General features: G+C 41.2%; 1 protein-coding gene across 5 annotated transcripts in view; it reads right to left on the reverse strand.

The window, feature by feature from the left end:
- LOC150077262 (potassium voltage-gated channel protein Shaker-like) overlaps window positions 1–23,852 on the reverse strand; it is a 325,204-nt gene that overhangs the window by 47,769 nt on the left and 253,583 nt on the right. The window contains exon 2 of one of the 5 annotated variants that reach the window (XM_090386061.1): window positions 20,036–20,119. The exons of the other annotated variants lie outside the window; for them this stretch is intronic. The gene's annotated coding sequence lies outside the window, so the exon portion shown is untranslated. Of the gene's footprint in view, window positions 1–20,035; window positions 20,120–23,852 lie in introns of those variants that run through there. 5 annotated transcript variants of the gene reach the window in all.

Raw genomic sequence — 23,852 nt, forward strand, 5'->3', positions numbered from 1 at the left:
TTTTTTCACATCGTAAATATAAATTATATATTCTGTGAATGACTCAAGTGTGAGGCAGAAGTTAAAAATTGGAGAGCTTTTTGTCTGTTCGTTGGAGTTAAATTGTTTAGAGTTTTCACTGTAGCAGCTAAAGTTATGGACACCTCGTCTATAAACTGCGTGTATTGTATAGACCAGTTCCAGAGGGTTCCCGAAATGTTCAGGTATCAAAAGTAATATGTGTTTATTTTCCTAAAAATATACTAATATAATCACAACGAGTTTCGATATGATAAGTCACTGTGGTAACAGAGCTCGTATGAATCGTTGACGCGGTCCGCAAACTTTTTTTTTTTTTATTTTTGAAGAGGTCCGTAAATCTCAGTACTTTGGGAACCACTAGTATAGAAGATTCGCCTGTTTTGTGTAGTTTTACCCTTCCAAATGCGAGTGTTTAGAGGGGGGGGGGGGGGGTCGGCCAAGATTCAACCCAAGCACTGTACTAAGTACTATAGGTTCTAATACCTCTCGTGTTTGAGGTTTTCATAAAAAAAGGAAAACTAATTCGACCACGGCGTAGAAAAAATCCACAAAGTAAAAGGAACACGTGTTAGTTGTCAAACGGGCCCAGGGGATTCCCCCATCTTCACACGAGTAATAAGTAAAAGGGACAGTAATATGTGAAGCGTCTCATTCGGAATCTTGTTGGTTCCCCCTTTTGTGGTGTTAAATGAATGTAGTTGTGATAATTTTTAGCCCATGACTTAGGTAATTTTTTTAATGAATTCATAATAATGTTAATTGGAAGTGAGCACGAATGTATTTCTAATACAGTAATTAATAATAATATCCTGTTAAAATGCGCGTTAAATAAGCTGAATTTCAAAATAGCTTCAAGATGGTTTATTTCAGAAACATGAGAACACACTAATTTTCAACGTAATGAAATCCTGCCTCTACACGCTTATTACAGTGACTGACAATTTTCATTCTGTCAGAGAAGAAAGCGCTTCGAAAAGGGTGTGGGTAGTTATACCAGTAACGGGCCCAAACGTTTTAAAATCAGAAAGAAAGAACAGGATCACAACCATGTAATAATAGGACTGGAGGTCTCAAATTTCAACTTATTGATGCATTCCAGTGTTCGTTTGGCAGTACAATGGCTAACAGTCAGTTTATTTAAAAAATGTGCGGATCCTTTTATATAAACATTCATACGCACCTTAAACTGTAATCAGGTTCTTCCTATAAATGTACCAGGCCGATGATTATTGCCTAAACTTCAGCGATCATTTCTGAACAGTTCATTCCATTGGTACATGCTTTTTGAACTAGCTAGTACCAGTTGAAGGTTATTTATCATATCATCCTTTGAATGCTGATCTGTTATTGTTCTCCCGGTTTTCAATTCCATCATTAGGCCTGTCGATCGTAGTTGTTCACAAGGTTTGGTGTTAGGTCCACTCGTCTGTATCCTTGTACTGGATGAGTGGTTCCTTAGGACTACTCATAACATCTCTAAACTGGCATAAGCCAATGATCTCACGCTGACTGTAAAAATATCTCGTACACTATTGAGATAAATCAGTCATAATAGCAGTTGCATCAGATTCAAATGAAGAACCATCAACCAAGACTACAATGATGATGCTAAAGGGATCGTTTGATCCTTCCCTGCCTCCAGCGGTTAAACTTTCAAAAAAGTCATTGTCTTTGGTGGCCTTTCAATAAATTTCTCGGTATGATCATTGACTCCGAACTCAATTTTATTAAACATTTGCAACATCTTGAAAAAATCAAAATTATACATCCATGCCTATACGCATTTCCAAACAATTTTGGGGTTTGAATCGTTTTCTGCATCTCATGTATAAATCTCTATTCGTCCCCATTTGTACCTATTGCGCTGGCGCCTGGTTTTGGCATGTCCGTAAGTCTGTATACGGAATTATCTTCCATTCAGCGGTCTATGCTTATGGCGATGCGTCGTGTCTGCAGAACTATATCAACCCCAGCCCTTGAGGTATTAACGGTTGTTTGCCCCTTGATTTACTGCTTATTTTCTGTGGTATTAGTTATTACATAAGACATGGAACTTATAATGAATTTTGGGTTTTACAGTTAACACTGCCACTGATTCCCAATGTCGAAAAGTCACATTGCTGGGAGTTTTTAATTCGACGGTGGCAAGACAACTGGAATCCCTCCCCTAAGGGTCGGGTAACTTACAAATTCATTCCAAATGTTCTTTTTGCATCTGTGGAAAATTATTCTTGCTAGTTTACGCCAAACGTACATATTTTATTATTTCTCATTTCTGGACATGGGTCACTAAACGGCAAACTGGCTGAATTCCATCTTACAGCTTCGCCTCTACGTATTTGTGGCAATAGTGAAAATTGGAAATATGTCCTCACCTGTATGCGGAGACGATTGAAACACATTTTCGCAGCAGTACAGTGAGTAGGGCGCTGCATGATGTGAGTTGCCACGGTCGTGTAGCAGTCCACAAGCTACTAATTCGCCCCAACTAATTTGGTGTAAGGCCACTGTTGTTGAACCATAGACCAATGGGGAGTGACGGGTCAAGGTGCTCTGTCTCTCTTTTCACCTGTTCGTTTGCTCACTCCAGCTTAAATCTAATAATATTTTATCATTTTTCTTAAATGCTTGGGTCTGACGGACGTTTGGAGAATGTCACTGGCCGAACTCTCTCGACCTGACAATTGGCAGAGACAGCATGATTGTCTGTGGCTGTTTCTCAGGTTTGGCATGAGACCATTGTTGACTGAGGTCTGCTAGACTTCCTGACCAATAATGCTTAACCTACATTGTGGCAGGTCCATACCTGTATTAACAGGATAACGCTCCAGGTCATACTGCTCGCGTTGTAATGAACTGGATTGGGGACACTGGCGTCGAAAAGTTGGGCTGACCAGCCCAGTGCCCTAACTTCAGTCCTGTCCAGAACTTCCTGGATATTTGGTTCGTCGGATACATGTGAGGGGAGACCTCCCTAAACACAAAGCTGAAACTGGTTGCCGCTTCGAAGGCCGAATGAAGGGAAATATCGGAGGACATTTACAAAAAACTTTTTACAAAATACGGAGGATACAGGCTAATGCTGTTGCAGTCCTGTTCAATGAGTTTGAAAATAAACGGAAGTGATATTTTATAGTTCAAATTCTCCAACAGATGGTGTGCAAAGATTGTCCAGTAGGCTGACAGATTGCAGGAACAACCAGTTTCGTTAGTAGCGTTAACGTTCCGTGTCTCGATTCTGCAACAGAAAACGAATGAAAGATGATACAGCCTTAAATCGTACCAATATATCTAAATGGTATAAGTGGTTCAAAGACGGACGTGAGGAGGTTCGCGATGACCAAGAAGTGGCTGTCCGTCAACCTCTCGAAATGAGAAAAGAATTGCAAAAGTTCGCGAAATTGTGCGATCGTCGTTTGACCCTCAAAATGATGTCTCTGATGAGTTTGATATGATGAGGGGACGATTTGTCAAATTCCCCATGAAGATTTAGAGACAAGGAAGGTCTGTGTGAAATTTATGACCATGGATGAGCAGAAGCAGCGAAGAGCGTCACCATCCAAACTTGTCAAGACAGTCCAAAATTTCCTCGACTGTATTGTCACTGTAGATGAGTGGTGAATATTTTATTACGACTCAGAGACGAAGCGTGAGAACATGCAGTGGACTTCTAAGTCATCACCAAAGCCAAAAAAGTTTGGTTTTCAGAAGTCCAGGATCAAAATGATGATAATTATGCTTTTCGACAAACTGGGTGTGATTCGCAAGGAACTTGTACTTGACAGAGAGAGAGTCAATGCTGCGTTCTACGTACAGGTCTTCAAAAACTATTAAAGCGCATTTCTCAGGTGAAGCAGCAATTTTGAGAGCAAGGCAGCTGGTTCTTGTTGCACGACAATGACTCGGCCCATTACGCACTTCTTGTGAAGATACTTCTGACGACACAATTAAACAAATCAACCATCCACCCTACTCTTACTATCTAGCACCAGCAGACTTAGTAATGTCCTTAAAGGAAAGAGTTATTTTTAGGGTATTGATAACATAAAGAAAAATGAACTGAACATCATCTCTCTCTTTGGAGGCCTTAATTGACTCTTTTAAGAAACCTTTAGAATGGTCTGATAAGTGCATTCAGTCATAATAAAATCAAAACTACTTTTTACTTCCTTCACTTTGGGTTATTTTTTTTTTTTTATTGCACCAGTCCGGGAACCATATTAGCACACCTTGTATGTTATTAACTCTTTGCCTACGTTGTTCTAGTCGAGTAATCAAACGCGAGGTTACAGTAGCACACGCGTTTGAGTTGACCGTGCTTCTAGCCTACATGACTGCTAAATACCGTGGGAGTTCCTCGTAACAGTATGGTGCTTTCGCCACTTGTTACTGGTTTGGAGAAGTGTAGTTCGATTCCATTGTACGCTGGAGGAAATGAAGTTTTCAATGGAAACTGTAGTTAGCCGATCTCAGACGGAGGGAGAATGCTCCCCTCGTGAGTTATACCGACTTTTTCGGTATAACTACATAGGATCAGAGGAGTGGGCACGATAGTCCCTGAGTATAAACATAATATTTATTTATTTAAGTCTAAAATATTTCCAAATTAATCCTAATTTAAGAGGCAGGAATGTTCCATTGAAATGCTGAAAGTAGTAGCTCCAAGTATCAAGAGTCCTACAAGTTGCAGTTGTCAACTTCATAATGCGTGTCTTCTTGTTGTTGTTATTGGATTTTAGGAGCATCAGCTACTTAGGTCATGTTGCTCAGTGTGTATTGCATGTGTTCGTAGGTCGATTTTCTGTTTTCTGAGCCAAAAACCCGGGTTCCGGGAGAAAAAACCATGCTAACTCAGCTACGTTGTGAAAAATGCCCATAAAAATTCCAACTCAGGTCTTTTCCACCCGGTGTGGGGAGAACTTCTCTATTAACAGTATAAACGTTAACATTACAGAATTTATTGAAGATTAACTAAACTATTTTTAGCAGCGACATTTCTTTCACCTGTTCATTCTTTCTAGCTTATATCTAATAATGTTCTTATCATTTTTCTTATATGACCTCATAAACTTATTCTCTCGCTTTTATTTCTAATCTATCATTTTATTCCTGTCTTGGTTCCTACGAGTTACAATAATCCATCGTATTTTCGTCTACAGGTAATCCTGGCATTCATTAATTTGCACACTTTATTTAGGTCAACTATTCTCGTTCTATTTTTCCGCCCTCAATCAATTGCATGCAACCGGTCTCCTTTTCCTACACACCCTCAGCGCAAATAATGAACTCTGTCTTACTCTCGATTGCATTAACATCCACCAAGAAAGAGTAATCAAGTTCACGTATACGTGGCGTATTTGGCATACTATAATCAATATTAAAGTAGAAGAAGAATTCTTTATTATATACAGAAAGCACATTGCTGTATACAACTCCCTTCACGGCTACAAGCCAGGGGTTTACATAAAAGAAATCATATAATACAATAAACACAAAAAAAAGAGCATTATGACTCCTGAAAAGTTTGTACACTGAGATGATGGATTCAGGGCAGTGATGAATAGGTCTCCGGGAGCAGGGTCTACTGTCCTCTAACGTGGTCCCGGGAAGGAAGTCGACCGAGTACTTTCTGCCTATATTCCTTGTCGACTGCGAATTTGTAGAGGTCGCCGTCCAAGGACTGTATGTCTTGCAGCATTTGCACGGGTAGGAACCGCTCAGTTAGCTTTAACCGGTTTGGAATGGCCTGTAGGATTGGATTAGCCCTAAGGCTTGGGACCGGGATCCTCCATCCACAGTTAGCCCAGAAATCTGGCACTGAAATAATGCCGACCATCATTTTGATGGCAAAGACGAGTCTTCTCTCGTGAATGATGGCAGGAAGACGTCTCATGTTGAGAGCTGCCGCGATCTGGGTGGTCCTTGGTGTAGAGGGAAGCCGAAATTTCCATATGGCCCACTTCAGTAGCCAGAATTCCCCCGCGAAAATCCGTCTAAGATGGGTCGTAGCAGTTGAGGTCCAGACTTCGGCGCCATACAATATTACCGGATAAACACATGTCTTAATATATCTGCACCCCACAGCCTGGTCATGGACGTGCATTAGTTGTTGTTTAATCATCCACCGGAGTCGACAGAACTTTATTTGCAAGTTGTCTATGTGCGGTACAAAGGAGAGCTTTTGATCAAAAATAACGCCCAGATCTGTATGTTGTTGGACGGCAGAAATCGCGCATCCTCTTAAAATGGGTTGTACTATTGTTGGGCTCCGTTTGAGAGAGAAAGTCAACTGTTTTGACTTCTCAGGATTGATTTGAAGTCCGAAACCGGAGAGGAAGGCCTCAAGGTTCTGGATTTTCTGAAGGATTAAGGTATTGATGTATTCAGCAGTGTCTCCAGGGTTGATAGGAGTAAACATTTTTATGTCATCGGCAAAGGTGAGGATGTCAGTTCGGCCTATCACAAATGGCACGAGAATAGCTGAGAACAAGATTCCGGACAGGACCCCGCCTTGTGGAACTCCAGCTGTAATAGTCCTGGTATAGCGCAGATTGCCATCGCGAACAATAATGGTCCTGTTCTCGAGCATTTTCTGAATAAACCAGAGCACGTCTCCACCAATGAGGTAATACTCAACGTAGTAACCTTGCCAATGCGTGAACGGATACGGAATCAAATGCTGCCTGGACGTCGATATACGTAACGGTGATTTCCGAACGGTGCTCAAATGCCTCGAGGATCTTGGTAGTGGTGGTGACTAGATTTGTAGCGGTGGATCTTGACCGGGTAGCATAGTGGATCTGCGGTAGCTGTTGTGGAATAATTTGGATGGTTAATGTTCTTAGAAGAGCTTTTTCAAAGAGCTTTAATAGGCATGATGCAGAGGAAATTGGACGGAAGTGACTGGGCTGAGAAGCAGAGCGTGTTTTCGGCAGCGGTTTTACTAGATAGACATGCCACATAGGCGGGAAGAAGTTTTGATTAAGGATCTTGTTAAATAAGGACAGGATTGGATCAACAACAAATGTACTGAGGAATTCCATCGGCACCTGATGCGGCCGTAGGTGCTAAGCTATTCATTACGTCGATCAGCTGGTCTCTGGTGAGGTGAACTGAATTTAAAGGGTCTATCGAAATCGGATTGATTGGGAATTCCATTGGTGTAGTGGATTCTGGCTGAGCAGCGAACCTAGTTATATGGTCGAGCCAGCTCCTCATATTGAGTGAGTCAATGGCATCCTCTGATTGGATTCTATGGAAGGGCTTCCCCTTATTTATTGTATCCTCTAGGTGAAGTTTTATTGCCTTCCTCTTGTTCCGAATAAAAAGCGCCCTAGCTCGGGAATAGGCAGTTCTGTCCGAAGGTGAGCCGGAGTTTTTCCACTTTTTGTGCAAATTCTGTTTAACGTGGAAACTTTCAGAGACTTCTGGGTTCCACCACGCCTTTGAATGCTCTGTGATGGTTAGTTTCTTCGTTGCAGCATAAAGAGAAACAGTGGCTATCCATCTTGTCATCAAGTCAATCCCGAGTTCGGGATCACATTCCTCAAGGACAACCCATGGGATTGCTTGAGCCGCACAGACACACTTTTCAGGATTAAGGTATTTGGGCGCTGTAATTGTTTTGGTTGTGACTTTCCTTCTTTCAGAAATGATGGGCATTTCTATTTGCACAGAGAGAATGATGGGGTTGTGATCAGACTGTATGTTGCTTGTAGGATTTTGATTAGCCACACAATTTGCTGACACGAACGCAAGGTCTAATGTGCTTTCGCCCCTCGTGGGTGGTGTGCTAACCAGTTTGAGACCTAATATACCTAGATGCTGACTCAGTCTCCTCCTGAGGTTTCCCTGAGTATTCGGGAGATTGAAATCCGCACACACGACGTGTTTCAGTGATGAATGGAGATGGTTAAGCAACCAATTGAGGAGTTCATCAACTACTTGTGCGTCTGGAACCGGTGGGATATACACTGCGACAATGTCGAGAGAATTGTTCTGGCTGTTATTGTTTTTAGGTTTTAGCGTAACTAGAACTGCCTCGAAAGAGTCGGACTGGCTCGATACTGAGTGGAGGATAGAGAATACTTGCTCCTTGAAGAAAATCGCAACTCCTCCTCCCCTCCAGTTTTCTCTTGACGTGCACACCATCTGATACCTTGCAGGCCAAGTTGAGGAAAGTGTTTCTTCATTGGGGTCAAGCCAGGTTTCTGCGAAGCAAACCACATCCATTGTACTGGACAGCATGAGCTCCTCAACTTCATTCAGTTTATTCCTCATGGATCGCACATTTTGGAAAAGTAGTTGGAATGAAGCTGTTCTCTTTACCGTGGCGAGGGATGTACGCGGTCTGATCCGTCTGTGATGCGTCGCTGGTCTTCGAGATGTTGAGACCATGACAGGGATCACAAAATTCGAGGAGAGAGATGATAAAGATTTTGGGTAATTTTCAATCTCATCATTTTCAGTGACCGCTGGGAGCCCCCTTCCCGTGGGTATGTTAAGGGCGAAGTATGGATTTACCTTGTTTTTCCTACGGCTATTCCCATGCAGAGCAGTTGGGTTTTTAGTGGAGAATGCAGATACATTGTATAGTCAGAGTCTGGACTGTTCTGGGCACATCTCAGGAGCGTTTATGGATATCGCTTCTTTTCTACTTTGTGCTTCATAAAATGGTCTGATTGATGGTGCCGAGGGGCCATTTGGTGCACGTTCCAATCATTTCAAACTGACTTCGATCACAATAGATGCGAAAAGAAGCATATGCTGTGCTTCGAGTGTTCAGTCTCTGAATCTTTAATTCTAATTGTAATTCCTCAATCAGTACATCTGTGATGAGTTGTGCTGAAGTGTCTGGGGCCAACCGTGAGACAAACAAACTGCTGGGGGGGGGGAGTCTGGGTGAAGAACCATCCCGTTTGAAAGGCCGAAGCTTCGAGGCTAGTGCGGTGCCCGTCCAGGTCGTTTTCTTCCTGTTAAAACTTTTTCTACTGGCCGTCTTGCACTTGGTTGTCTGGTTATTTCCCGGTTCGGCACCCATCACCCAGCTGGTCGCAGTGGTTCGGTCTTGTTTAGGCCTAGCTAACGAGTGGTTTCCTGGGTTGAGTTCATGGGCGTTTAATGTGGCATTTTTATTTATGTACTGATCGTAGCTAACTTCGTCGGGTAGCACACCACCTATTGTTTCCTGGGGCAGGTTTAGCTTGAGCGCGCTTAGATATGATTTATTTCTCTCGGAAGTGTTCAATGAAATCTTCTGTTTCTCTATTGCGTTCATAGCGAGTAATGGGCGGCGTGTTCACGACTGATTGTTCTAGTCGGTTATCAGCTTTAACGCGAGAGCTAGTCGTCGAGAAGGATGCACGGTCAACACAACCTTTTCCGAATTGAGAAGATAAGGTATCCCGATTTCTGCAAGCTGGTTTGTATTATCCAAGTATTATCCAAAATGTACTTTAAAACTCATTGAAATTATATATCCTGAATATTGGAATGACATTCAACAGTGTTCTGGTGGACGGATTTGTAACCAAGGTTAGTTAGTTCAGAATTAGCACTGAGGGAGTTAAGGCCATGGGATGTTAGTATACAGTTCCTGTAAGTTAAACTCAGTGATCACTTTATTATTACTTCCTGCCTAGGCAGTGACTCCTCTAGACGTGCCTGTAATGCAGCATGAAATCTATTCCACACTGTGCCTTACAGGCGCAGTGTCGGAATAGATAACGTTTTCATGTCCATACGCCTCATTTCCCTTTCTAAAACATCCAAAAGGTGTTCAGTTGGATGGATTCAGATCAGGAGAATTTGTAGGCCAATCACGATGGATGGGTGATATCATCGCTGTGTTCCTCGAACGACCCGTGCACAGTGCGAGCCCGATGACACGGCGTATTATCCTCTTGGAAGATCCGTTACTGTCCAGGGTGCACATCGTCTCCTACAAGTAGACCGCACCAGGGGGATGAATCGCCAATATGGCCGTTATACACTGCGGACACGTTATTTCACGCTTCATATTTTTTGTTTGAATTACGTGTTTAATATCTAATTCTCAGTTTAAATTGTGTACTCAAGGCAAGACCTCAACAAGAGGACTCACTGGTTAGAAAACTTTCAGTGTGATATTTGCCAGATTTTAGTGTTTTTCTCTGTTTCCTTTGTTTGTGAGATCGTATGGTCACCATGCCGCTGTTACTTGAACACCATGAACACTTAGAGGAACTCCAAAGGGGGGGGGCACAGAGAGACACGCTCCAAGACGGAACAAATGGAGTCACAAGACCCAGCACCATCTCAAAATTATCACATAGAAGAGAAACAACAGGACCAACGCTTCCTGAGGGTTCAGTCATCGAGAAATCGTTGAACCTGTTTCAAGAGCAAACAAACAGGGTAGCTACTCCCCTTAGGGCAAAATTTTAATCCCTGTGGACAAAACTGGAGACGATACTGATTGAAACAAACGTGGGGAAAGAAAGGACTCTGGCAGAACTGGAAGCCTACCAAGCGAGTGGGGCAAATCAAATGCAACAGTGCGCCTCCACATATGCCCAAGCGCTGAGAACCCATAGGCAGGAATCACAAGCGACCATAGACACCAACAAGAACAGATCACTCCCGAGGAGAACACGCCTGCCAAAGCCACAAGAACAGTGAAGAGGTCAAAAGACAGTAACAGACCCACTAACGGAAGACTTCAGACATACCAAAATTAAATCCATCAGGAAAACGTGCAATATTGCTGTTATTATTGAAACAAAGGAGGAGATTGAAAAAATAATAAAAAATCCAGACCCTAGGGCTCCTAGAAGAAAAAGGCCGAGCATCCTGGTTTACGACATTGGAGATGAGCTTCGGGACAAGATACACCTTTAAAATTTCCTGATGATGAACCAGACATACACATAACCCCGAAGTACAAAGCAAAAGGTAGAGTTGGCAGCGCCATAAATTAGATCGTTTTGCTGTCCTCGATAGCATGGAAAATAATAAGCCAACAATCCAGAATCTTCATAAACTGGGGCAGTCACCACTACAAAAAACATGTGGCTGTACCCAAATGCTATAGATAGCATGTGTCGTTTCGGACACATGACGCACACCTGCAGGCAAACCCTACCAACCTGTGGCCATTGTGCCAATACAGGGCATGTTTTTAACTCCTGTCCAAATAAAGACGAGTCTGCTAAATGTGCAAACTGCAAAGCCCTGAAGCTACCCTCAGATCACTTCATTCAGGACAACAAATGCCCGGTCTACCTCAAAGCCGAAAAATCGACAAATGGGGAGTACCAGGAAACAATTCAGCACAACAATTGTAAAGTTTGCAGAGCAGAATGCGCAAAGAGCAAAAGCTGTGCAGCACAACTGGTCAAGAAAGCAGATGAAGAGAATCTTAGTGTAGTTCTCCTACAAGAACCATACATCCACAACAGAGAAGTCAGGGGTTATCCCCTTCGGTACAAAATTGTGCAAGTGGATGGAGACACACCTTTGTTCGTAACCCGGAACTCACAGTGACAAAAATTTCTAGGCTGTGTGTGTGCACACACATGATCTCACCGTTGTGGGAGTTTTGCGCAGTCTCCCTGTACTGCCGGCCGGGAGAGGAGATCATCCCAGGTATTAGGTACTTATAGAACATCCGCTTTCAACTTCCCAATGCCAAATTATGATATTACGGTCCCTTGTGGGTAGGTTACATATAAATATATGGGTAGATGTAATCTACCCATATATTTATTGTGTAAATTGCGTGTGTTCTCTGGTCGATTTGCTGGACGAAAAAACCTTGCTAACTACGCGTGAGACCGACTAACTCAGCCACAGAGTGAAAAAAAACCACTAAAGTTCTTTGCGTCATCAACGGGATTCGAACCCAGGCCTTTTCCACCGGTGTAGGCAGGACGGTGACGATACCACTGTGCCATCCGCGCAGACACTCCCCAATGCCAGATCGGTGCTAATGCGAACTGCAGATCCCCAGCGGAGTTCAGTGACACACCAGATCGCCAAGGCACTACAAAAGGCCAGCATCTCGAGGACTACATCTCCAACAGTAAGCTTATGATTCTAAATAAATCTAACCTTTTCCAGCAACATGGGGGAAGCAACTATTGATGTTAGCCTTGCCACCCGTTCCATCTCTGGACTACTTCAGACCATAGGGTGCTGACCTTTCGGTTTCACCGATCCTTACTTATCCAACCAATCGCAAGGCAAATGGCCCATCGATAAGCCTTCCAAGGGGTGCTGAGGTGATCTAGTGATAACCTCAATCCCATATGTCTCAACCCAGATTAACACCAGTAAGAGATAGTGAAAATTACAAGGGAAGCTGCAAATGCAGCCATTGAAAAGAAAAAAACCCGCATGTAAAGCTGTCCCCTAGTGGTCTCCTGAGTTGCAAGCTAATAACAGCCGCAAACGCTTCCAGCATGCCCGAAGATCCTGGCCTCAAGCCGAAATTGATGTCCTGAGACAACGCTATCATGATGTCAGGAATGAGTACACGGCCAAAATCAAGTTCTGGAAAAGGCGTACCTATGAGACCCTGGTCTCCACGGAAGAAAACCCTGACCCTTGAGAAGTGGTGTACAAAGTCACTACCAACAAACTTCCCAGGGGCGAAGTGGTCTCGGCTTCTAAACTACCACAAGAATCCTACACAAGAACCTGGCAAGAGTCGATCAATAATATCCTAGACACTGCCTTTCTCCCACTGGTTGATCCCGACACACCAGAGCAACTAAAACTCTGTGAAGAGAATGAAACCTACCAAACTCCAGCCACAGAAGAGCCCTTTACCCTGGAGGATCTCAACACCGCAGCATTTAAAATGCGAAACAAGAAAACACCGGGTCAAGATCAAATTGAACCTGAAATAGTCAAAAAGTTTGTTGAAGTCATATCACATAGAATTCTTGATCTCTTTAATCACTGTCTCTCAGAGGGCACCTTCTCCTCTGACTGGAAAACTGCGGAGGTCCGACTGATACTAGAAAATCAGACCAAATCTCAATACCTCCCAGGGTCCTAGTGGCCCATTGCCCTGATGTCAATGCTAAGTAAACTACTAGAGCGACTTCTACACCAGAAAATAGAAACGACTATCAAGAAACTGGCCTCTCATCACCGAACCAATATGGATTCCGGAAAAAGCGTTCCACTGTGTATGCATTTGAAAATATCGCCGAAGTGGCTCCCTACGATGGCCCAGCGTTCTGGGCAGGCTCTGGAAAGCTGATGTTCCTGGTAACCTCTATCGATGCATCAAATCTTATCTATAAGACAGAACGTTCACCGGCAGTATCACCCCTTACTATCAATCTCTCCAGACCGGTCCATAGAGGTCTGTCCTCGGGTCTCTCCTTTGGAACCTGGTTCTAGATGATTTTCTCAACCTTGACTTTCAGGACGTCAGGCCTGTGCAGACGACCTGGTCCCGATGCTTGCATCTGACAGCAGGGCCCAAATGGAAACCACATCAAATCATTGCCGTCCTTCAGGAATGGGCCAGCCAGAAGTTCCTCAACATCTCGCCAGATATGGCAAGCTGAATCCTCCTAAAAGGCTCTCTAGATCCAAGAAGGCCCCACAAATAAAAGTCAGAGGACAACAATAAAGCTTAAAACGGAACTCAAATGAATGTCTCGGTTTGGTTCTCCACAATAATCTCTCCTATACCCCATATATCTGCTATCTACGAACCAAGATAAGGTTTTCTGCATTCATTGCTAGGGTTGCCCGGAGGGACGGAGGCTTGAAAAGGAAAACGTTATCGGTCTTCATCTCGACACTGGCCTACGCGGCTGTCGTGTGGTATAAAAAAGCGACCACGATTAAGATTTAACCCATTCGACACCATTTTTGTATACCTTAACCACAGTGAGCCGTGAGCAACCAAAAAATGTGCTGTTTCCAATATTATTATTAATATCAATTTATTCCCGAAGAAATGTTCCTTTACAGCTATGCAGCCAGAGGACACGAGTTACATAAAGAAGTTAAATAAATAATAACAGACAAATGCAGCGTTTTGTACAGGGTCCAGATACACATGGTCCTAACAGCCTCTGGTATCGATACATAAATAAAAAAGACACAACACATAAAGATACTACAAAGCGTGGATAGAGCGGCATCTCCAGGAGACCCACCAACTGCTTGACGAGGGCATACACATCTGGAAGAGTGGAAGAGCTGTAGGTTTTGTCCTTGCACAGCTTCTCAACGTCTATGGATAATCTATTCAACATTTCGATGGAGTTAAGTGGAAATATATTGTCCAGGGAGGACATGCTAAGCAGCTGAGATCTGTATGGGGGTGCCTTGGTCTGGCATCTATTTCGATCTGACGGTTTGGCGATGATATCCCAGATATCAGGTGAGTTCAGTTTTCCGGATAGAAGCTGAGACAAGATAACAAGGTTCCTAGAGATGATGTGATACCTCCAAGGAAGCATATTAAGATTGGTGACCAGGACAGATTTGAGATTGTAGCTGTTAGACCGGCGATCTTATTTGGCCATTTTAAAATCCAGTATTCCAGGGATAAGAACCTGGTTTGGTAAGTTCAGGATGCAGAAAACCATATACTTGAGGCATATAAAGGGATTGGGATATTATGCATCGAAGAATATAGTTGGTTCTAGAGTGCGGATTGTGAAAGATGGATAAATTACTGTTTCACAGCCCATAAAGCCGCATATGTTTTCATTCGAGTAAAATGAGGCAAGGGCGTAAGGTCTTTGTCTCAGGCCACACCCAAATCCTTATGTTGGGTGACTTTTTTAACTGGGGAGTTTCCAATGATGATGTTCACATCGTTGATATTTCTCTTCTTGGTGATGGAGGGTTGTGCTGTTTTCTATTTGTTAATGAAGAGCCCAATCACATGGAGGTAATTTTCCAATTCATGTAGCTGTCGGCTGGAGCTCACAGTGGAAGACTGGAGAGACTCGGGGCATTTGTAACAATGAAGAACTTTAAGTCACCAAACCTGGGATTTTGGAAGGGTTTTAAAGATTCGGCTAAGAGGGCGGCAGAGAGAACAACCCCTTGGGGGAGTCTCTACAGCTGAGAATTTGGTGATGAGGTTCTGATTTCTAATGCACAGGATCCTGGACTGTAGGAACTTAAGAACTAAAATGTGGAGATTTTGAAGTAATTGCATTGTATGGCACATAGTGCATGGATGGACAGATTGTCGAAAGCTGCCTTAATGTCGAGGAACACAATATCAAGTTGCTCTTTCGTTGCTTAAGGTACGTTCTATTCTGAAATGAGTGTCTATGAGGCTGGTGATCGTGGATCGTCCAGGTAGTACGTATGGGGGTATGGAGGGTTGTGGCTAAACATATGATGGGTGAGAGCAGGGAGTATGGCCTTTTCCATGATTTTGAGGAAGGTGCATCCTACAGCAATTGGTCTGTAATCGTTGGGCGATTTTGGATTATACTTCATTTCGTTCAGAAACTCGTTTGGCTCTGAAATACAACGCTTCTTTGAAACCTGAACTAATGTCCGTGGGATGGAAGCACCAATACACGAGTTCCAACAATGATGTCCTTTTGACACTCCGTGATATCTTTACTACGTCCCTAACTGTTACTTTATCACGTTGTCTTACACGACCAGATGAAAATTTCCACTGCTCTAGCTTACGAAGCTGTTCAGCTAGTTATGCTGCATAGCCCATTACGGATGGGGGTGGTCATAATTCAGTGATCATTGAGATCATGTATATGGTCTGCAGTCTTTTGCCTATTATGTTGAATGAAAAACCGAATTTCTGAATCGAATAAAAAACTGTGGTAATACTGGGAAATATTTAAGGAAGGTAAACGGGCATATTTTCGACAACAAACTACAGCAAAGAGAACTGCATGTGAACATTGAGGTGATAAATTTAAAGACTAATTACTCAGACAGATGATCAGAAAACGTCTGTAATTTTAATCAACTTATGTGTCCAGCAGAGCAGCCATTGAAACTAGGCCCAATAAAGTGCTGTCTAAGCTCACTGCATGGGCTTCTCTCCATAAATGTGGCAGCTTTATGCTAAAAGGCAAACTTAACATATATAGGTCGTTACTCTCCGGCTTCATGGCAAAACAATCGTCAATCGGTAGTAATTCCTTCTGCAATTACAATACCTAAAAGGAAAATTCAAAAATTACATCGTTCTGCTGGCCAGATATTACTAGGAGAGGCTCTCAAACTGTTAGGGAGTGTGCCTTCCCCTGAACCGTATGTACGCTGTTGTGACAAATAGTACTACACTAATCAACACAATTAATAGAAAACGTGGTGTAATTCGTGCAGCTTGCGATTAAGCGGAACAAAATTTGTTATGGTGGTGTATCACAGAAAAACGATGAAAGGAGGAGACAGCGAGAAATCTCGAACATCTGTAAGGGACATTTATACGGGTTGTATAAGAATTACTAAAAAGGGTACATTACATAATTAGATACAAGGTCCTCGAAAATATGGTCACATGACATCAGTGCGGCATATGATCCCCTCCAACGGCTAAACAGGTCTGACATCGGTGAACCATGTTCGATATAAGTGTGTCTATAAGATTCTGTGGCCACAAATCCCATTCCACCGGCGCAGACAACTCACTAAATAACCGAGGAGTTGGCTGTCGGTGGACATTGCGAAGCCCAAGAGCGCCCCATGTTCGATCGGATTCAAGTCTGGTAATCGTGCTGCCCACAACTACGTCGGATCTCTTCAATTTCAAGATATTCCAAAATTGTATGGACCGCTGAGATAATCAAACAAAACTCACGACAAAGAGCAACCTTTTTAATCTCTTCCCACTTTCTGTTTTAAGCTGTTTTTTAAACTTACTCATTGCATAACTTCATGAATTAAAAAAAAAAAGAATTCGACCAATTTATTCTTTACTTGTTGGCAGGGCGAAGATTTCACTTCAGTGACATAAAATTACTTGCATGCTGCAAGTAATGGCAAATAAACTTCACACCCACACGCGGTAACCCTGGTTGTGTGGTATCACTAAGCCAGCAGCATCCCGATTGCTCACCTTCAGCAGGCGGTCTTCACTGCTTATCTTTATTTCTTTAGCTTGATCTATGGGCCATTCCAAACACACCCTCTTTTAGGGTTCCTTCACCTGCTATAGGTTCCTGCTTCTCACTCGCCTAGGAGTTATTTTCCTTTTCTACTTTCTCTCTCTCTCTTCACTTCCTCTACTGTTTGTCTATTCTTCTCCTTTCCTCGTCTGCCTACGCTCTTTTTCAGGCCTGAGCTTAGGCAGAGCTAGAAAATGTCCCTGCCGCAACCCCGTACCGATGGTCGGATGCCTGGAGGCCCTTCGTTGGTGATCTAGCCTCACAGTGGCCAGATGAAAAACCAAACAACACAATTCACACATTTATCTGGCTTGGCAGAAATATTCTTAGCGAAGAATTTACTAACGCCGTTTTATGGGAAACCCAAGAACAGCTTGACAAAGAATAAAATATAATAAAATGGTCTTTAAAAACATTGCTGATGTATTTGACCAATATATGATGAGAAGCTTTCTGAACTTACAACAAAATTAATTTGTAGAAATTTCTTTTTCATTCAGAGCGTGTTTTTACCCATGATTCAAATGAATTTTGTTTTCAGAAGTCGTATTTAACAGAACGGATACCTTGCATTCAACCAGTAATCTTTCATTACGAATATATGGAATACTAACATCTGATCTGTCGATTATTGAGGTTTATTTTTCAAAAATTAGTGCTACCCAACAATAAAAACTACAGCGAGGTGTAAATAATCTTGGCCAACTGCAATTGGATTATCAGATGGCTGAAAGTTGCATAACTCTGGAAAAAAATGCTTATTAGGTTAACCTTGCAGATAAAGACTATATCAACGCAATCAGAGTCCCTTTCCTGTATTGTGCAAAAACAAAAAGAGGGCGTTGCGTGACAAAGCTATCTGCAATAATACCATTCTGATCCTAATCGCTCATTCAGTGAATTAATCTCAGTTAATTTATCTACCAAATTACGTGTTTCAGATACAAAATAGACCCAAACCATGATTCCTAATTCGTTTCGATACTCCAAGCACAAACTTGCTCTTAGAAATAAGAGCATATGCTTAGTAAATTATCTGCTTCAGCGTGAAAGAGTCACAGTACAATAGATTACGGTGACCGAGAGAACTGACAATACTTGACAATGAATCCCTGCAGAACGCTTGAAAATTACCAAGTAGGTATTAATTCCGTTATCCAAGTATCGAGAAGATTTATTATACGAAAATATACGTGCTACACATCTAATATATTATATGCAATAATAATAATAATAAAAAAATGCGAAAGTCGCATCATTAGACCTACATCACCTAAGGTCGAAGTGAAGGCTGAGGCAGAGTTTAACATCTGTAAAATATCAAAGTGGCTGAGTTAATCGTGCTCAGGCGAAGGTTACATTGTTTTTTTTTCTTCGCGGAAACGGTTTTTCGTTCAGAAAATTTGGAAAGTCGACCATAGAATGCACGCAATTTATGCAGAAACGTTATATTGACTTTATAGCCTTAGCTTAAAATACATCTCAACAGCTGTCAAGAACGTAGTACGATAGTTCATAAGTATCACAAATTATCTCTTAATTCATCACATTTTCTGAATATACTTATATAATTTAGATAGCTGTGTGTGTGCTGTTTTATATATCTTCTAGAGTAAGCTCCTGGCTCTTCGCCGTGTTAGTTATTATGTATTTAAGTTATTATGAATTCGCCGTGTTAGTTATTATGTATTTAAGTTCTATTTATAAGCTGGCAAGACCACAAAGTCAGAGGAGCTTACAATGAATACAATTGTTATCAATATTCAAGAGTCATATTACAGTATAATGGTTTCGCCACTTGTCACTCGTTTGGTGAGGTAGTAGTCGTAGAGGCATGTGATACAAGAAAGCATGCTTATGAAGCATCAAACAAACAAACATTTCACACATCCATTCCATCCAGATCTGAGTTAGATTCCCGTCTATGACTGGAGGAATTTCCTAAGTCCTCTTCAATCGAAGGCTGTGGTTAGCTGATCTGAGTGGGAGGTATTAGGGTTTTCTCCAGTGAGTTATTCTGGATTTTTCAATCTGCATAATATACAGCACGGTGAACACACACTTGTACAGTCATATAAAAGAAAAAAAGGATTTTAAAAATGGAAAGAGAACGTGAAAAAAAAAATGTCAATCACCATAGACGCTTCAGGACTACCAGGACTAAATAAAACCACTTCGAATTAAGTAGATGCGGTTCCAGTCAATAATTGCAAGTCTTATGTGCTGTGTGCCCAGGCTCAATTATGAACTAATTTTCAGTAAGAAAATTCAACTGAACAGCTTAAATTAATTTGTTGACATATTTAGTATCTTCTAAAGCATCAAATAAAACTGTTGTTTGGCTTTAAGGGTGTATTGATGCCCATAAGCAATTCCAATTTGGAGAACTCTTCCCCCTACCTGTAATAAGTAGTCTTCCTAATGCGGTGTCCATCAGGCTATCTGAACTGGTTTCATTTTTTTAGGGAAAATTTGACTTACAATGTAGTAGGAAGAAAAATCCATACTGACAGTTGAACAACAAACAATAGTTTTGAAGTAATAAAACTTTGAAAGTACTGTAATATAAAAGTCGCGTAAAGTAATTTTGACCTTGTGAAGACCTTCGTTTTAAGCCGAGTGTCTTTTCCAGGGGAAATAATTGTTGATGATTTAGATGGACGAATGAAACTTTTCTATAAAATAACTTCCTAACTCAACATTTTACAAATGGATTAAAAATGAAACCATGCGAAAATTTGACTTCTTTGCTGCAGTTTGAGAACGACTATGCTTTATATAACCATGAAAACAAATTTCACAAAACACTTTAACCAACGAGTGCCACAACCAAACAGATGTAATAACGTCAACCTTTGCAACTTCTTACCTGACAAAACCCATATGGATAATCCAGTGGAGAGAGAGACGAAGAGTGAGGTCCTTGTACTCTGAAGTACATTATGAAAGATGCCATGCTCTTCCAGCCAGATTCTTGCTGAGCGACGCTGCAACATTATAAATGCTGCTTAGTTGGTATATTTGGGAATAATGCGTGATTAATATATTTATTTTCAACATACATACACACACACACACAGAAGAATATTAAAATATTTTACTTCATATCTTTACTGCTGGAGCTGTAGAATTTTCTCAATTTGATTATTTGAAAAAAAAAATGTGTACCTTTGTTTTTGTACAGAAATATTTTCAAAGATAACAACCCTTATACGCTCGTCAATTGACCATCAATAAAAAAATTCTATTCTGGATATATTACAGCCAATGGTCTTGCGCTGAATGCGTCGAAAAAAATAATAATAAATGATCTCAAAGCACTTACAACAGCCTTAGAGAACCAACCTTGGTCCACGGACCTTACTTTCAATACCTCTGCTCTAATGGATAGCTGGTAATACTGTAGTGATGTACAGGACAGAACACGAGAAATTACCAAAAATCAGAGCAAATTTTGGCGCCTTTGGCTTCCCAGATGGGTCCTTGTGAAGTTTTAGCTATGTCTAATCCTGAACACCTATGAGCTCACATACTATTCTGTCCAGGACTGTCTGGAGGAACCACAAGAGTCTTGGTTGAATATAATATTCAATGGGTTTAAGCAAAACGAAGGTTGAAGGGCCAGATGAGAAACCAAGATAGCGCCAATTACAGAGCCGAAATGGCAAGCTCAATACACACTTTTGGCAGGGTGCTCTTTGGATTATTTATTGTATTTATAGATTGTAAGAACTCGGACAATATTTCCCATCGCAGCCAACTGGGAGTTTTTCCACATATTAATAGATTGTGCTTGTTAATATAAACTAATTTACATAAAATTCGACATTAAACAATTAATTATACATAATTATTGAAACAACGTAATTAACCAATCAATCATGTTACCTCTCCATGAATCACCATAAAGATGTATTTGTTAACCAGGACTTAGAAACGCACGGGAATACAGAAGCTTTTTTTAGTTTTTTTTCCAATAAATTTTCAGAGTCATGAGGTAGCAAGCGAGTCACGTAAGTCTTTTCGTCCACATTCACGTGATAGGTGAATGTGTCTTTCTGTTACCGCAGAAATAAAACCAAATCTCGAACTATACGATGCTGAAGGTGACCTACGTATCTGTATTCCACTGATCAAGTTTCAAATCGACCGAATCTCATGACACAAGAATGTCATCAGTGGTGACAGCGTGTCCTTTTAAAGGACACAGAACAGTTACAATTTAGCCACTGTATTCTTAACCAATTTCATCGTGAAATCACCTTCATGAAATACGATGATGAAAACACATTCCCCGTACAGTCAACTACTTTGTGCTTTTTCCTGGGTGTGCTTTTCTCTCAAATGTGATACTTAGGAACACAAAATTGGACGAGAACCGAAGATTATCTACAATTTTTATAAATTGAAATAAAAACACGATGCTTACTCGTGATTCTTAATAACAATATTGAGACATGGAGCTAGATTATTAAACGATTATTTCTTGATTCTTATTGTTGGGATTCCATTAAGTTGATGAACAGAACTATACTGAAGAGATGGTCTCATATTTTAATTAGACGCTGGAATCGTAGAATTTAATTTTAAAGAAAAACGGTTCATTACTACATAAAGAATAAGTTTTCACAAGAAGTTTAAAGCCCAGTTTTGCTGTTCTGGTTTGCTTATTAACTAAAACTAACGACATTTTATCTTTTCTTTTTTTTTTAAGAAACCTCAAACACGAGAGATATTAGAACCTATACAACTTAGTACCATGCATGGGTTGAAGGTTGAGAAGGTGAAAGAAGATATTAGACTTCAACTTTTGTAGATTTTAATTTTCAGGAAATACGTATGAAGGAATGTTGTTCTAGAAAAACGAAGTTGAAATAAATAAATGAGGAAGCTGGAAAGTTTCGGCACATGTTCGGACTGCGTTGGAAGAGAGAGCGGGTATTATAAAAGCCAATTCAGAAGAACAGTGCCCATAGAAATATCTACAGAAAAGGCATGCAGCAGAAACAGTACGTCTATGAGACAGCGAGTGAAGAGACTCTGTTAGAGATGAGTCATTAACTTAACTGCCCTTTTTGGATGGAATCTGGAAGCCTGAGAGAGGTTTTGGGGCACCACCCCAGATGTGGGAACAATATTCCATGGCAGGGCGGAATTCTGAGTTGTACAGAGTAGACAGCTATTTGGATGAAAAGTAACGACAAGAGCCAAAGAGAAAACAGTTTTATAGATGCAGAGGAACAATATTTGTAATGTGCTTGTGCCAAGAGAGATTAGAAATCAGGGTAATCCCAATAGTAATAAATGATCTTGCCGAGAAATCAGTGTCATCGAACATAAGCATAGGAGTAGAAGAATCCTTTTTGCTAGACAGGACTGAGTTTTAGAAGGACTGAAATCAACTAAGTTGGCATTTAAGGAATTGGTAGCAGATTTTCGAGAAGTTGAAGCTGTTTGCGCAGGGCAAGATTTCTAAAGCTGGAAGGTGGAAAGAAATGTGCAATCATCAGCAAAACTATGGATAGGATTTCCGGTCGATGGAAGAATGTCATTAATATACAAGAGGAAAAGAGTGGGAAAGAGAAATACACCTTGGGGGAGAATAAGCATTAATGGAGAAATTAAAAGACAGAGACATCTACTATTGCCCATATTGAGCGGACAAAGAGAAAACTAGATACTCAATTACAAAAAACAGATGGTAAACCATAAGATCGAAGTTTATTTAGATCTCTATGCCAAACATGATCAAAAGCCTTTGAAGCGTCAAGAGCAAATGCTTGAGTTTTATCAAACTTTTCCGTTCAATTTTTCCATAGATGGGTAACATAAGCCAGAATACCAGCAGTGAGTTCGCACAGACGGAATCCATACTGTCGATCAGAAATCAGTTGGAAAGCTTCTAGATAGTTTAAGAGTTGGCGGTTAATTGATTTCTCCATTACTTTAGAAAAGTAGAAGTATGTGTAATGAGACGATAACTGGATGGGAGGGATTTGTCACCCTTTTTAGGAACTGGCTGGATAAGGGAAAATACCTTTGGAATAAGAAAGTGAAAAAAATGCAAAACAGAACAGGAGTAAGTTTAGGCACGCAGGTTTGAGAACAAGTGCATAAATACCATCAGGACCTGGAGCTTTCTTTGTATTAAGATTGTCCAAAATCCTTCTGACATCCTTTAGGCGGAAGACCACAGGAAGTGTACAGGGAATAGTAGGAGGTTACTCATCAAGATCATGGATGCACGAGTTGTAAGAAAAGTAGGATTCTAGCAGTCAGCTTTATCTTTGGCTGAAGTGACAATAGAACCATCTTGTTTTGACAGTGGTAGGAACAGAGATGGGCAGATGTTGCGACCAATAGCTTTCTGGCAAGAGACCAGAATGCTCGACTACCATTTTGACAAGAAACAAGTTTTCTATCCTTAGTCTGTTCGAAATCTAGTTTGGACTGATTAAAAACTGCTTTACAATTGTTGCGAGCTTTGGTGTAAGCAGAAAATGAACATGGAGATTTGGATGCAAACCAGTTACGATACACAACATTATTTTCTTGAATAGCCTTAGCACATTTATTGGAAAACAGAGACATCTACAAGGTTTAGATAAAGGACAAGATTTTAAGGTGGAGTGTGAAATAAGGGTTTCATCCCTACAAGAATAATTTCACCGATGATCTGAGCAAGCGTTGACATCAGTAGATTTGAAAAAGTAATCTGAC

This window comes from Mastigoproctus giganteus, chromosome 12, assembly GCF_048544385.1.
Source record: "Mastigoproctus giganteus isolate SK-2022 chromosome 12, ASM4854438v1, whole genome shotgun sequence".
Taxonomy (NCBI): domain Eukaryota; kingdom Metazoa; phylum Arthropoda; class Arachnida; order Uropygi; family Thelyphonidae; genus Mastigoproctus; species Mastigoproctus giganteus.